This window comes from Lissotriton vulgaris, chromosome 5, assembly GCF_964263255.1.
Source record: "Lissotriton vulgaris chromosome 5, aLisVul1.2, whole genome shotgun sequence".
NCBI classification, from domain to species: domain Eukaryota; kingdom Metazoa; phylum Chordata; class Amphibia; order Caudata; family Salamandridae; genus Lissotriton; species Lissotriton vulgaris.
The window spans coordinates 656260351-656274892 of record NC_141693.1 but is presented as its reverse complement, the minus strand read 5'-3'; positions in this window follow the sequence as shown (position 1 = coordinate 656274892).

The following is a 14542-nucleotide window of genomic DNA, read 5'->3' as shown; positions in this document are numbered from 1 at the left end:
GCGGCACGGACAAAGGACTAAAGGGCATGCTGACCACGAGGCCGCTCATTCCCTAAAATGGCCGCCGTAACATGCAAAATGGCGTTTTCGAGTAAGGCCAAGTTAAGGGAAATAACGTGTAGCAAAGCTAAGCACTGACCTGGCCATTGTCAAATTACGACACTGTGACTTACATCACAAGGTGTCACCTTCTAAACTGCAATATTGTTGTCAAGAAGTAACCTATCTCGGTCACTTATTGTCAAAGGAGGGAAGAAGGTTGACCCCAGAGAGAATTGCAGCGATTGCTCGAATGACTGTGCCAACAACTCAGAGAGATGTGCGTGCCTTTTTAGGTATCACGTCATACTGCAGGCAATGGATCCCAAACTTTTCATTGCTAGCGAAACCATTGGTGGCTCTTACGTGCAAGGATGTTCCAACTCCTTTACCATGGACGGAAGAATGTCAGAAGAGAGGGAAGGTTGTGCGTTGAGTGTCTTGACGCAACAATTCGGTGGTAAGCAGCGTCCTTGTGCATATTTTTCCTCGACCTTGGACCCAGTAGCTAGAGCATTGCCGAGTTGTTTGAGAGCAACAGCGGCAGCTGCAGTGTCCATCCGACAATCTGCAGGATTGGTCATGGATAATATGCTTACGGTGATGGTTCCGCATGCAGTTGACACTCTCTTGAATCGTACGAAAACCCAACACCTGACGAGTGCAAGGTTGTCTGGGTATGAGCTGACGCTTTTGGCAAGTCACATTCAAATAAAGCGCTGTAATGTCCTGAACCCGGCGACTTTGTTGCCAATCATTATGGAATCAGATGAGGTAGCACCCCATGACTGCTACTTACGAACTGAGGAAGAAACAAAAGGTCGTGTTGACCTGAAAAACACTCCATTGGAAGACCCCGATGGTACCTTGTATGTGGATGGTTCATGTTTTAAGTTGCCGAATGGTGATGTGACGACTGCGTATGCTGTGGTGACATTGAGTACGGTTGTGGAGACTGCGAGATTGAATCAGAATTCTGCACAGGCGGCAGAGCTGATTGCCTTGACTAGAGCGTGTGTTTTGTCAAAAGGGAAACGGGTGAATGTGTTTACGGACAGCCAGTATGCGTTTGGTGTTGCGCACAGCTTTGGACGATTGTGGAGAGAGAGAGGTTTCATGACGCCGCATGGTACAAAGATTCAGCATGGACAGCTTGTGAATCATCTTTTGGATGCACTTACATTGCCCAAGCAGGTGGCGATTATTAAATGTAGTGCACACCGTAAGGTGACAGATGATGTTGGTCGTGGCAATGCGTTCGCTGATGAGATTGCTAAGGAGACTGCCAGGAACCTTACAACTAGAATGTATGTGACGAATTCGGTAAGGTGGCCTGCAGAAACTGGTATGTGTGAGGACACTATCGAGAGTGTGAAATCGATTCAGAATGAGGCCACCGAGACTGAAAAGACGAAGTGGAAAGAGAGTACGGGAAAGCTGGATGCGAATGGCTGTTGGATTGATTTGTCGGAGAATAAGAGGTGGATGTTGCCGGATGCGTATGTGCTAGCTGTTGTGATGATGGCACTTGGCTTGTCACATATTAGTGCGAAAGGTATCTGTAAGTTGTTGTCCACTGTATGGAAGAATGATGGTATCGCTAAGTGTGCTGAGAGATTGGTCAAGAATTGTATGATATGTATGATGTACAATCCTGGTAAGGGAACTCCTACACCTCCTGGCCATTTTGCTCCTCCTTCATGTCCCTTTGAGGTGATTCAGTTAGACTTCATCCATATGGAGCGATGCAATAACCTAAAGTACGTTTTAGTTGTGGTTTGCGCATTCTCCCGATGGATCGAAGCCTACCCTCTTAAAGACAATACTGCCCTGTCCACTGCAAAAGTCCTACTGAAGGAATACTTTCCTCGGTATGGAATGCCACGGATTGTATGGTCTGATAACGGAAGTGAGTTTGTGGGGAGTGTGATGAAGAATGTGTGTAAGGGCCTTGGAATTACACAAAAATTCCACAGCGCCAATCATCCCCAGTCAGCAGGTTTGGTTGAAGGGTACAATGGCACTCTTAAATTGAAACTCGCGAAGATTCAGGCTACGACTGGTCTCTCATTGCCTGACGCTTTGCCCTTAGCTCTTCTGTCAACCAGGGCGACTGTACACTCCCGAGTAGGGCTCAGCCCCTATGAGATTGTGTTCGGCCGTCCTGCCAATGTTTGGGGGGTCCCTAGACCCAGTGTGTTTTCTGATCTTGAATATCCAATGTTGATCAATTATCTTCATGATCTGACTGCTAAACTGAGGTTAATTCACCAACAGGTCTTTGAAGCACTGCCGACGCAGACGGAGGGTCCAGGCCACCAGCTCCAGCCCGGAGACTGGGTGGTGACGAGGAATTTTGGCCGAAAGTGCAATCTTGAGCCACGATTCACCGGACCCTACCAGGTGCTCCTTGCCACGAGGACTGCTGTTCGTTTGGAGGGGCGCAAGCATTGGGTGCATGCCACCCACACCAAGAAGGTACCTATACCTTTGCCAGCGGACTCGTGGGTGAGGTAGGGTATCGCCTCGTCTGAAGCTGAGATCGTACCGAACTTTGTCCCATTCAGCGACGCTCAGCCTGTTGGAGATACCTCAGTGCAGCCGGAAGATATTGTTGAACATTCGTCATCACAGAACTTAAGATCTGAACAATTGTCTGGTCGACAGGATTCTGTTTCATCATCGGACCAACTGTTTGACGATCAGACTCGTCCTGGGAGAAGCAGATATTTTCTTCGCTCCAATACCAGAGACAAATAAAAAATATTTTTGCTTTCTCCCCTGACATTCACGTCACCCCATTATCACTCTTCAGTCTGAACACTTTTTGAATAACTGTGATTTTGTAAATTTTGAGTCTTTTTCTACATATGTGTATTTGTTTCCACAGCTAGGAGATTTTGTATATATATATTGTTGCTTAAAGTACCTTACATCCGGGTAGACCGTAGGGCCGCGCGGGTACTTCCTTCTGGTTAGTAGGTCCTGACACTAGGTCGGAGACCGTCGGTTCCTAGGAACTCCTGGGGATTGACTATTGCTACACAGAACGAAGTGCGTCAAGAACGTTGCGGACGGTTTTAGAGGATGGCTTTCTCGAAGCTGTCGGAATTGAAAAAGGCTCAAACTCAAAGATTCGAACTGCGTAGAATTGCACGTACTAAATGCTTCATGTTTCAGGTGTTCCTTCTATTCCTAACTGTTTCTTTGTTATTGGTGGGTGGGGTGTATTACATGATACAGTCATTGTTGCCTTCTGCCTCACCTACCCCTTCTTCTGAACCTAAGCCTACCTCCACTGTCTCACCTCATTCCTTCCACATCCTACCCCAACACGAGCAGGTTAGACGTGCGGAAATCATGAACAATTCCTTCGTTCAGCTCCTTCATCAGCATCAGTTGGTGATGAACACTACCAATTGTTGGGTGTGTGGGTTAATGCCACATACCACCGATAAGGGAATTCCGTACTTGGTCCTTCCTTACAGTTCCCAGGGTTCAGCTCGAGCATTCCAAACAATGTTTCGAAGCGCACTAGATTCTTACCCCAATCGAGAGCCACGTTCTCCACACTTTGGTCCCGGTCCGTACCATAAGCCTTTGGCAATAGCGATTGCTGATTTAGATAGGGATATCTATGAACCATCGCTCATCCCAGAGGAGGAGGTGCAAGCCTATAGGGATCTGAGTGAGGCTGAGTACAGTGTGCTTGTGGGTGAAAGACAGCTCAAAAGTTCATCTCCGATATGGATCGTACCCCACCTTGGTAATTTCTGTTTAAAAGGCCGTGGCCGAAGCCCGAGAGCTCACCTTGGGGAGAGTGCTTGCACTGAAACGTATGTTTTAACAATGCTCTCTTCCCCTGTTCTCCTGACTGCCAAGGGTACGTACTTTGTCTGTTATGACCGTGCATATACATGGTTGCCCCTTGACTTCTCGGGTACCTGTTATATTGCAAATTTGCTGCCACCGACTTTTACAGTCGCCTCCGATTATCACAAGACCAGAGTTGTGAGAGGCGTGATTAGCAAAGAGGACACTGCCGGTCAAGAGGCAGGAGACTTTTTCAAGGGTTTCTTGCCGTTTTGGGGACCTATGATCAACAGTAGGAACCTAGGACAGTTGACTCGAGTGGTGGAATCGACCGCTAATATCACTGCTAGTGCCCTTGGCAACATCACAGCAGAGCTTCAGGCGGATAGGCTTATGACGTTGCAAAATCGTATGGTTTTAGACGTCGTCTTAGCAGATCGAGGTGGAGTATGTAAGGTGATCCATTCGAGCTGTTGTATTTTCATTCCAGACAACGCTCCGACTGTCTATCAAGCCATCTCGAAGATGCATAAAATCTCTGAGTCCATACACGTGGACGTAGGGGATTGGACGCTACTAGGGTGGTTTTGGGGCCTAATGTCGACTTGGGGTTGCAAGATTCTGATGATCATTGGGGTTGTTGTAGCATTCCTGTTCACGTGTTGTCTTTGTGTGCAGTGTGGTCCTGCCTTATGTGGCTTCTGTGCTACGACGTGTATAAGGCAGCCGCCTGTTACCAAAGGAACTCTGATGGATAGAATTATGTTGCAACAGCATCTAGATGGTCTGATGAATATCGAAATCGATTCTGATTCCGACTAGTGCTTGCCTACATGAGGGCAAAAGGAGCGTCTGAGGTTCCGTGACAATTGTAAGTGGTGTTTTTGACTCGCACGAATATGGTCGAGTCTGGTTTCTATGAACCGCAAATGACGAGTTTAGTGGGTGTACGCGTTTTCGCTGTGCTAGCCTAAACCGTTCGTTTGTTTCGTGGGTTTCTTCATCTGAACCCACGGGTTCCATCTTAGATACGGCATCCATTTTGTTTCTTGCCCTCAAGTAGCCAGCGAACGGACGCTGTCCGCTTCGCGACCCTGGGATTCCCAAACTCTTGCGGAAGACACGTGTTCCTTTGAGGGTGTCTTTATGATGAGGGAGATGACACTGCAAGGCAGATGGCCCCGCTCGAGGCACATCTTGCCGTGCTGGTCTATTGTCTCAGTTGTGCATTCATTAGGCACGTCTCCTTTGATGCCTGCAACTCGTGTTTCCTGATACCACCCCTTTTACACCCTCTTCGATCTGTTCGCTATCCTCGTCTTCCTCTGCACCTGTTTCTGTCTCTTCCTTGATTCGTTTACAGCCGAACGGAATGTACTAATGGTGGGAAGATGTACTTTTACAGTTGGGAACTGCCAAATGCTACTGTAATTATGTTCCGGGCCCTGAATACATGAAAGCGACCCCCTATGACATTTACTGTGGGAACCGGGTTGTATTCTTTTGTTCATCATGTTATCCTATGACTGAAAACTGTATAAAAAGAGCGATCCGCAGATACAATTTGAAGCAGACTCCTCAAACTTGCACGTGTTGTACTTCTTGTGACTTCTGTGTTCCCTGCAGTAATAAACCTCGAATCTTTGACGCCGAAGGAAGTGTCCCGTGTCTCTGTCATTTGTATGCCGGAACAGGTTACCCACGAAGGTTTTAGGTGTTATCCCTGGCACCGCTGGGTCTTAGAAAAACCCAGTCCTTCACCAGTAGTAGGTGTGTATGTCAGGGTCTGCCAGCCCACCTTCAAAAAATTCTTGTTGAAGCTTACTGAGGGAAAAATGTCAACTACCCCATCCCACAGGAGTTTACGCAGCTCACTATTGACCATGCTGACAAAGTCGGGTGGAAACCTGTATGGGGTGTTTTGAAGGACCTATAGTAGTTGAGAGAGGGGCATCATCACCTTAAAGAGTATGGCTCATCCCATCATGGACACTGGAAGCATCTGCCTGTGTGCTGCATCATTTACGAGGCGTTCCAGTTGAGGAAGCAGGTTCCTCCCATGAAACTCCTCAACACTTCTCATCACCTAAATGTGTTAGGAATCAATAGCCTTGACATGCGAGGTTGCTGGGCTGTGGTCTTTTACCCAGGTCCCTACAAACACACAGCTTGTTGTTTTTAGACGCTCCCTAACCAGTGAAAAGAGGCACGGCAGAACGTAGCCTTTGCTTGGCTTACTGTTCCGGTACCACGCCCCCTCTTCACTTCCTGGTTCCTGGCTCGAGGTTCGGTGGCGTCCTGTGGAATCCTGCGAGTCTCCTTGGACCCTTTCCCGCTTCTTTGCCTTCTTCCCCCTGACCCCGCAGCCGCTGGCTGGTTGTCACAGAGTGAGAGTGTCTTTGCCGAGCTGGGGCATTTCTTGAATTTCTACGCGAGAGTTTACTCGCGACTACCCTTGCTTTTCTCACGCATTTCGCGGGCGTTATTTCGCTCGGCTCCTTTTTTCTCGCTTCTGTTGAATGAATGAAATACATGGCGAGTTCTTAAGTTGTTTAACCCTTCCTGTGAGAGTGAGCGCTCCGCCCTTGCCTCCTTTTAGGGCCGGGTGTCTCTCCTCGTGTGTGTGTGTACTGCTCCGCTGTTTCTGCCCACAACAGCCGGCCGGTGCTCCTCACATCCCCTATTTTTGTTTTTGTGTTTGTCTGGTGTGAATGTCCCTCAAGAGTTATATTCCTTATATCCAGTTACCCATTATCCAGCTCCCATTACTTGAACTCTTCGATAAAGCCTGCCTAATTTACAATTGGGGTAAGCACACCTGAATAATCACGCATGTCAATGACTCCTGCATGAAGGTTAGTGAAATAAGGATATATTATGTGTATTGCCTATTTTGTTTTTTAGCCTGGACATCCACCTACGACTACTCCTGCTATACCCTGCATACCCCCTCGTATGAGGAGAGTGGTGGACACTCCTAGGGTAATTCCCTCATACTTTTAGGGGACAGTAGACAGGAGTGCGTATCCATTCGCATTCTTGCTCCTGTGTCCTGGAGGTGTAGGGATCCTTCTTCGCTCCCGTGGAAACTTGGTTACTACCTGACAAAATGTCCAGGTACTGGAAACCATCCATCATCATGACTGAGGCCACACACTTTGACGGTAAGGCTGGGTTTCACCCAGCTAGTGAGAAAATAGGGAACTCATCCCAGTTAATCTGATATCCACAATAAATCCCAGAAAGCTGAAAAATATGGAGTATTCTGTCCACTGTGAAGAGAGGCCACATAGCGTACAGCAGGATGTCATCAACATATAGGGAGATCCGTTCTTCCGTTCCTCCGAGCCTCCACCCCTCTGATACCCCACTGGAGAGGGTCATGATAAATCCAAGCCGTCAATAGCTCTAATGTCAAAGCAAAAATCATTGAGGATAATGGGTAGCTCTTCCTTGTGCCCTTGTGAAGGGCAAAAGAACAGGATAGCACACCATTTACCCGCACCCTTGCCAAAGGGTCCTGGTACAGAAGTATAATCCAGGTACAAAATTTGGGGCCAAATCCCATGCTGGTAATGTCAGCAAATAGGTATTTATCAATCAATGTGGGCTAGCTAGTTTAAGGGGAATATTTAGGTGACTCAGGTACGTCAGCAGTATAGATGAGGAGAAAACACTGTTTTCCTTAGAAAGCCCTCACCCACCGACCTAGTCGGTGGCATGCTTCATCATCGGGCCCACCACAGTGGCACCGAATGTGCCCCGGGTGTGCTTCAACGCCAGGTGACTGCGGAGCTGGTATATTGCTGAGTGTGCAGTGAAGGGGTGTGAAGGTGAAAACTTAAAATGCTATCCAGGAGGTCCCAGCACCCGAGGGTTTAGCAATATTTAATGAACTGGGCCTCTGTTAGCAGGTTAAAAAAGGCAAGAGGACGTTTAAGGGAGAGTTACAATGACCTCCAGCGTCCAGTGTGGTCTACATGTTTCAGCCAGTGCCTTTTATTCTAAGCTGGCTTTCCTCAGGACCAAAGAGATGTGAAAAGGTGCAAAATTATAATAAACTTAATTTTAAGTGAGTGTTGTATTTTCTATGTGTTGCGCACGCTAAGGCGCTATAACTGTTAGAGGGGGATTCCCTCAAGCTTTTCTACACAGAACACATAGGACAGAGACAAGACGTACAGGGGAGAGTCATATTAGGGTTGCATAAATTAACCCATGAGGCTTTTTACTAAGAAATAACAGAGTGAGGACCAAGTACCAATACTTTCCTGTACCTCACCTTGTGATTTCGTTTTTTTTTAGCCCACCACCCCTCACTAACGGTTCAGTATACCCTCACAAGCTCCATGGAGTCCTCATGAGCTCACCATAGCCGCATATAGGTCGTACACCACCTTATAAGCCGGCACACAGTGGTTCTTTAATTTATGCAACCCTAATATGACTCTCCCCTGTACGTCTTGTCTCTGTCCTATGTGTTCTGTGTAGAAAAGCTTGAGGGAATCCCCCTCTAACAGTTATAGCGCCTTAGCGTGCGCAACACATAGAAAATACAACACTCACTTAAAATTAAGTTTATTATAATTTTGCACCTTTTCACATCTCTTTGGTCCTGAGGAAAGCCAGCTTAGAATAAAAGGCACTGGCTGAAACATGTAGACCACACTGGACGCTGGAGGTCATTGTAACTCTCCCTTAAACGTCCTCTTGCCTTTTTTAACCTGCTAACAGAGGCCCAGTTCATTAAATATTGCTAAACCCTCGGGTGCTGGGACCTCCTGGATAGCATTTTAAGTTTTCACCTTCACACCCCTTCACTGCACACTCAGCAATATACCAGCTCCGCAGTCACCTGGCGTTGAAGCACACCCGGGGCACATTCGGTGCCACTGTGGTGGGCCCGATGATGAAGCATGCCACCGACTAGGTCGGTGGGTGAGGGCTTTCTAAGGAAAACAGTGTTTTCTCCTCATCTATACTGCTGACGTACCTGAGTCACCTAAATATTCCCCTTAAACTAGCTAGCCCACATTGATTGATATATATAATACTGGGGATACGGGCTAGCTTACCTAGTCCTCTCTCTCTTGTTGATCTATATAGCAAATAGGTATTGCCATTCAATGCTATCAAATGCCATTCTTGCATCTAAGGAGAGCAGAACGTATCCTCAGTCTGTCGAGCCCCCGTCATGTATAAGACCCAATAGAAGTACCTCAAATTCAATCTAATATCCCCATGTGGCATGAATGGATCACGGATGGACCACCATGGCTATCACTGTCCTAAATATGTTAGCCAGGGCCTTCGCTAAGACCTTGGCCTCTAGGTTCAGTAGAGATTTAGGCCTGTATGAGCTGCAAGCTGCAGGTGGCTTACCGTTTTTTGGAATAACTACAATAGTAGACAACCTCTGGTCTATCAGGAGGGTGTCTTCTTAACTAGCCGTCTGGAACATGCCCAGTATGTATTTTGTGACTTTGTCAACTATGCATCTATATAATTATGTGGCAAGGACGTTAGGCCTAGCTGCCTTCCCAGATTGCAATTCTCATATTGCCCCTCTACCTCTTCTATCATCAAGTCCTGTTCTAATGTGTCCAAATCCTCGTTGGGGAGGACCCAGAGAGAAAGCTCTTTAAAGAGGTCAGCACAGTCATCAATGGATCATTTTGTCATAGAGGAGTACTTATGTTCATAGTATGTTGCAAAGGCCTCCTTTAAGGCTTCCCCGAGTGGTATGTACTGTCTACCAAGAATCCAGGATGTCTAATATTGTTATTGTTAATTGGGATTTATAAAGCGATTAATAACCGGCAGGTCTCTTAGCGCTGAGATAGAGTTGCTATAAACCCAACCATCGGCGGACTGTTAGTACCCAGTTTCTACCCCCTGTCTCTCTTTTCCAATTAGGCTACGAGCTTATTGGCTTTATTGCCAACATTGTAAAGGTGCCCCTGTGTGGCCAGCGTGTGAGCTCGGGCTTTATTCTCTGCCAGGTCCCTCAGCTCCTGTTGCCGAAGCCTGAGCCTGGCGCACTGACACGGGCCAGGTGTTCCCCCCACCAAGAACTTCTTTCTCAACCCCCCAATCAGGACCTGGGCATGGCCACGCAATACTTCCCTGAAGGCCTTCCATAAGGTGCAAGCTGAGTCGACTGTCCCTTCATTTTCTTGAAGGTATTGGCCTGTCTGTTCTCGTATTTTGTCTTGGAAGTTTCTGTCTTTCAGATGCCAGGGATCTATCCTAGGGGCCACATTGAGTCCCGGGCAGAACCTGAGAATGACACCACCACCGGGGAGTGTTCAGAGATACCATGTGCCACGTGTGATGCCTTTTGAAACTGACCTGTGTGCATGGGTTTGGTAAATATGTAGCCCAAGTGGGAGAAACTACCATGCATCGTTGAAAGGTATGTAAACTATTTTGCAATCGGGTTGTGCTTATCCCACTAGTCCACTAATCACATTGCATCCACAAACCCCCAAGTTGACTAATGCTAGTGGCTCCACAGTGTTGGACATCCTATCCCTCTCCGGGTCCATTGTGGCTTTCATGTCCCCCCCCCCCAGAATCATGGTGCCCGGTGGTATTTCCAGCAACAATGCACTAAGTGCTGTAAAGGTTTCCGTCTGTAATCTTGGTGGCACATAGACTGGGCAAAGGTTAAGTGTATGGCCCTTCCAGGTACCGTTCTGTGCAACAAACCTACCTAGTGGGTCACTCCATGTTTGGCCTGGCGTGTAATGTACTGATGATTTGATTAGAATAATGGTGCCCCTGGAATTAGAGGTGAAACCTGTATGCGCCAACAAGGAATAACCTAATTGGTCCGGTGCCCTTTAGTAGTAACCTTTCAAATGTGTTTCCTGTTTCAGGATGAAGTCTGGGGCATGTGTATGGATATATTGCAAGACAACGGAGCTTTGATTTTGTTTCCTAAGCCATTGACATTCCATGGCATGACCTTCAGAACAGAGTGGTGTGGGTCCCCATGAGGTGTCGAGTTGTGTGGCAGGCCCACCTAGTGTGGGAAGGTGCAAAGGTTCTGCCGCCCCTTCAAAATGATTTGAGCCCCTTTCCTCTGTTGCGCAATATGACTGAGCAAAAACACATGAAACCATCCAAAACCATTAAAATATAACATAACTATGATCCCCAAGTAAACTACCCTCAGCCTGCTACTCTGCACAGTAGGCATCGAAGCCCCCACCACCACAACTTGCAGAATTCCTGTGGTCCAAACTTTAGCATGAAGTCAATATTAAGAGTTAGCTGGCACTACCAAGACAAATCAAGTTATTGTATCCAATGTCCATAACCATTAAGCACAGCAACATTTCCACACATCTGCAATACATGAAACATAGCAGATCATTATTGCTCCTCACACTTAAAAGCAACCAGAGTTCATATCCCGGGGATCATACATTTACCTGGGGTGCCTGATTTTAGACCCCACGCTCAACACCCCCTCCTCCAGTTCTCGTCCCACAGCGAGCAGTTCCATCAATTAGAGAGTCATATATTGTATGGCCATCAAAGCTAATTATAAGGCCTCAGCTGCATCACCCTCAGTGGATTGTACCTGAGGTTGCATTAGTGAATTGTCCTCTTGCTTGACAGTGGGACACCCTCTCATTGCCTCTCGGTTGGTCCACCATCCAAGAGGGGAGCAGCCTTCAAGCCAGTCCCATGCCCCTGCCGGTGTGGTGAAATACAAAGATTTACCCTCTGCCACAACTCATAGTTTTTCTGAATAGAGCATCATGTACTTGAGTTCTTTAGTGCGGAGTTCCTTCTTGACTTCGTCAAAGCGGGTGCGCTGGCACTGTACCTGTAGTGTGAAATCAGGGGAAAAGCGTATTGTGGTATTTCCATGAGTCAACTACCCATGGGAGAGGGCTGCTTGTAGTATGGCATCATGATTACAGTGATTAAAAATCTTGGCAATAATCGTCCAGGGTAGGGGCTGGCTTTGGCGGCAGTATTGGCACCCTGTGTACCCACTCAACGGAGAAGAAATTTGACAATTAGATCTTTGAGGAAGTGGTCTACACTAGTTCCCTCTGCCCCTTCAGGAACCCCAACCTCTCTGATGTTGTTCCTACGTGCCCTGCCTTCTTAATCTTTGAGTTTAGCTGCCATAAACTTGAGTTGCTTTTTAAGGTACTGTACTTGTTCCTCCAGCATTTTAGACATAGGCTGTAACATGTGCAACTCGGCTGCTGTGACCTTCTCCAAAATTCTTTTGAAATCAGCTCTCAAAAGATTAACGTCCACAGTCACAGCGCCTTATTTAGGTTCAAGAGCACTCTTAAAATCACAGATTGCTGCCATAATGGATCAAAGGGAGGTTTCCGCCAACTCCCATGTTTTGGTCCCATACCCAGCCTTATCCAAAGACTGTTTGGTCACAGCTAACCCTGGGCGGAGCTGGCAGAGCGGACTACGCAGAGGTCCATGAAGTTGGGAGCAAGCTCTGTGGATCTTCACTCCGCCACCCGCCTCCATCCCCCCTTAAAAAAATAATTAGACATTATTTATAACAATAAAAAAGCACTTACCTGTACTGCGGCGTCCCTGGGCCTGCCTCCTCCTTTTTCTCGCCGTCTCTCTCCTACGTTAGGTAATAATCATGAAAACTACACATGTGCGCGCACCCAGCGCATGTGCATTTCTTGCGAGAAATGCATATTCCACGGAGACAGCCAAGTCCTCGTGCTATGACAAGTTGCATTAGGACCCCACACTCAAATCGCACCTCTCAGGTCTTGCTCACCACCCCAAACAGCCTTCTGTGGGCACTCACAATACTCTGAGATGTTCTGAGGCCTGCAAAGAGTAGTCTGGCTCTGACCTGGTGGTATGTGTACAAATTTAATGAAGGCCAGCAGATTGTCAGCCCTCAGGAGGTGGGCCACCTCTGCATATAAATGAGGAAATGGAGATCGTCATCCCACTGCTAAGGGCCAATTGCTCTGCGTCTCCTGCTGCCCAACTTATGCCTGCGTACATAAGTGCCCAATTCTTTATGGCCAGGCAGCACCGACCCCACTTTGGGTGATAACAATTTAGCTAGGAAAGGCAACGACAGGCATCCGCAAGGAGGAGGGTCCCCCAAGACTTGGTCCCTGTTCGGGAACCCCAGTGCCTCAAGTCCCAGTGCGGCTCCCTAAACCAGGTTAGCAGCTGTTGCCAGGAATGTCGAGTCTTAGTGCATGTCCATGTCCCAGAGGCCCCTCAGCGAGCGGGTATGTGCCGCTCAGTCCCATGTCGGTCCCTGAGCAAAAATTTGATTGCTGGGGTGTCACACTTACTGTCCAAGGTGCCCTGCACTCGTGGCAAAATGTCTCCATGATTCTGAGTGCGGAGCCTCAGCGCCAATCTACCAGCATGTCTTCCTTGTTTGGGAGCCCACCCCGACCACAGCCCCACCAATCATGGACCACAGGCGGCAAGCCATGTCCGGGTCCCGCCCGAGATCCAGGTATGTGCCTCAGTTCCTCCACAGCTGCCATATAACATGGGTAATTGCAGTGATGGGGGCAGTTGACAGCTGATGCATGAGTTCCGCAGGGGCTCTGCGTCTTTCCTCCCCCAGTCACTGCGCCGCATCAGGAATGGGGACTCTTCTTCTTTACAGGCCAACTCCAGGGCATGTGGATGTGGGGACCCACCTCCTCAATCGCCCAGATTTCGGTCTTCAAGACATAGCTGGCTTCAAATACACTCCTGGGCTTGCCATGCACCCAGGAGTGTCAGTGTGCATACTTACAGAGCCAATATGTACAGATTTCAGAAGGGATGTCGGGGTTTAGATCATTGAGCGCCTTGGAGCTCGCTTAGTCTGTAGCCATCCTAGCTGGAGCCAGGCCACACCCTTTAAAATGGAATTTTTGTAAATGTATGATTTTGAATTATTTTCTTTTCCGTTTATTCTTTCAAGTTTATGAATTGTGGAAAATATTTGTAAGAATATATTAGTCTTTAATAGTCACCAAAATGTTAATTTTATATATTAAATTCTGAATATGCATATATAGGTTTGTAGTTTAAAGTAGTGTTTTTAGATAAAAGTTTAGTTAATTTTATATTTAAAATTTTGTTTAATTATGAAGTATTGCTTGTTTATGTCAAAAATATTTATTTTTATTATCTTGTGTAAAAGGTTTTATTTTGTAGTGTTTATTGTAAATTACATCTCTTTAGTCTCCAACACCTTCCTCAAATAGCCTTAGATTAGAGTGGGATTAGTAAATGTCACCCCTTTAGAGGCCGACATATTTCCCCAATATGAATATATTGGAGTGGGAATAGTAAATGTCACTTGTTTAGTGTCCAACGCCTTCTACACATTGGTTTAGATTGGAGTGGGAATAGTAAATGTCATCCCATAGCGTCTGACAACATCCTCCGATAGGGTAAGATTGGATTGGGAATAGTAAATATCACTCCCTTAGAGTCTAACCTTTTTTTTAATGATTAATGTGGGAATTTGATACTGTAATGTTATAATTTTATTTAAAAATATATTGAATTTTATTTGTCTGTTGTAGAAATGCTTTGTGTTATTTAATTATTATAATTGTGTGTGATTTGAAATAGAACAACAAATAGTTTGCAAACAATAATAGAATTCATTAAAAATGAAAATAAAATGAAGACATGTTTAAGGTTGGGCGGA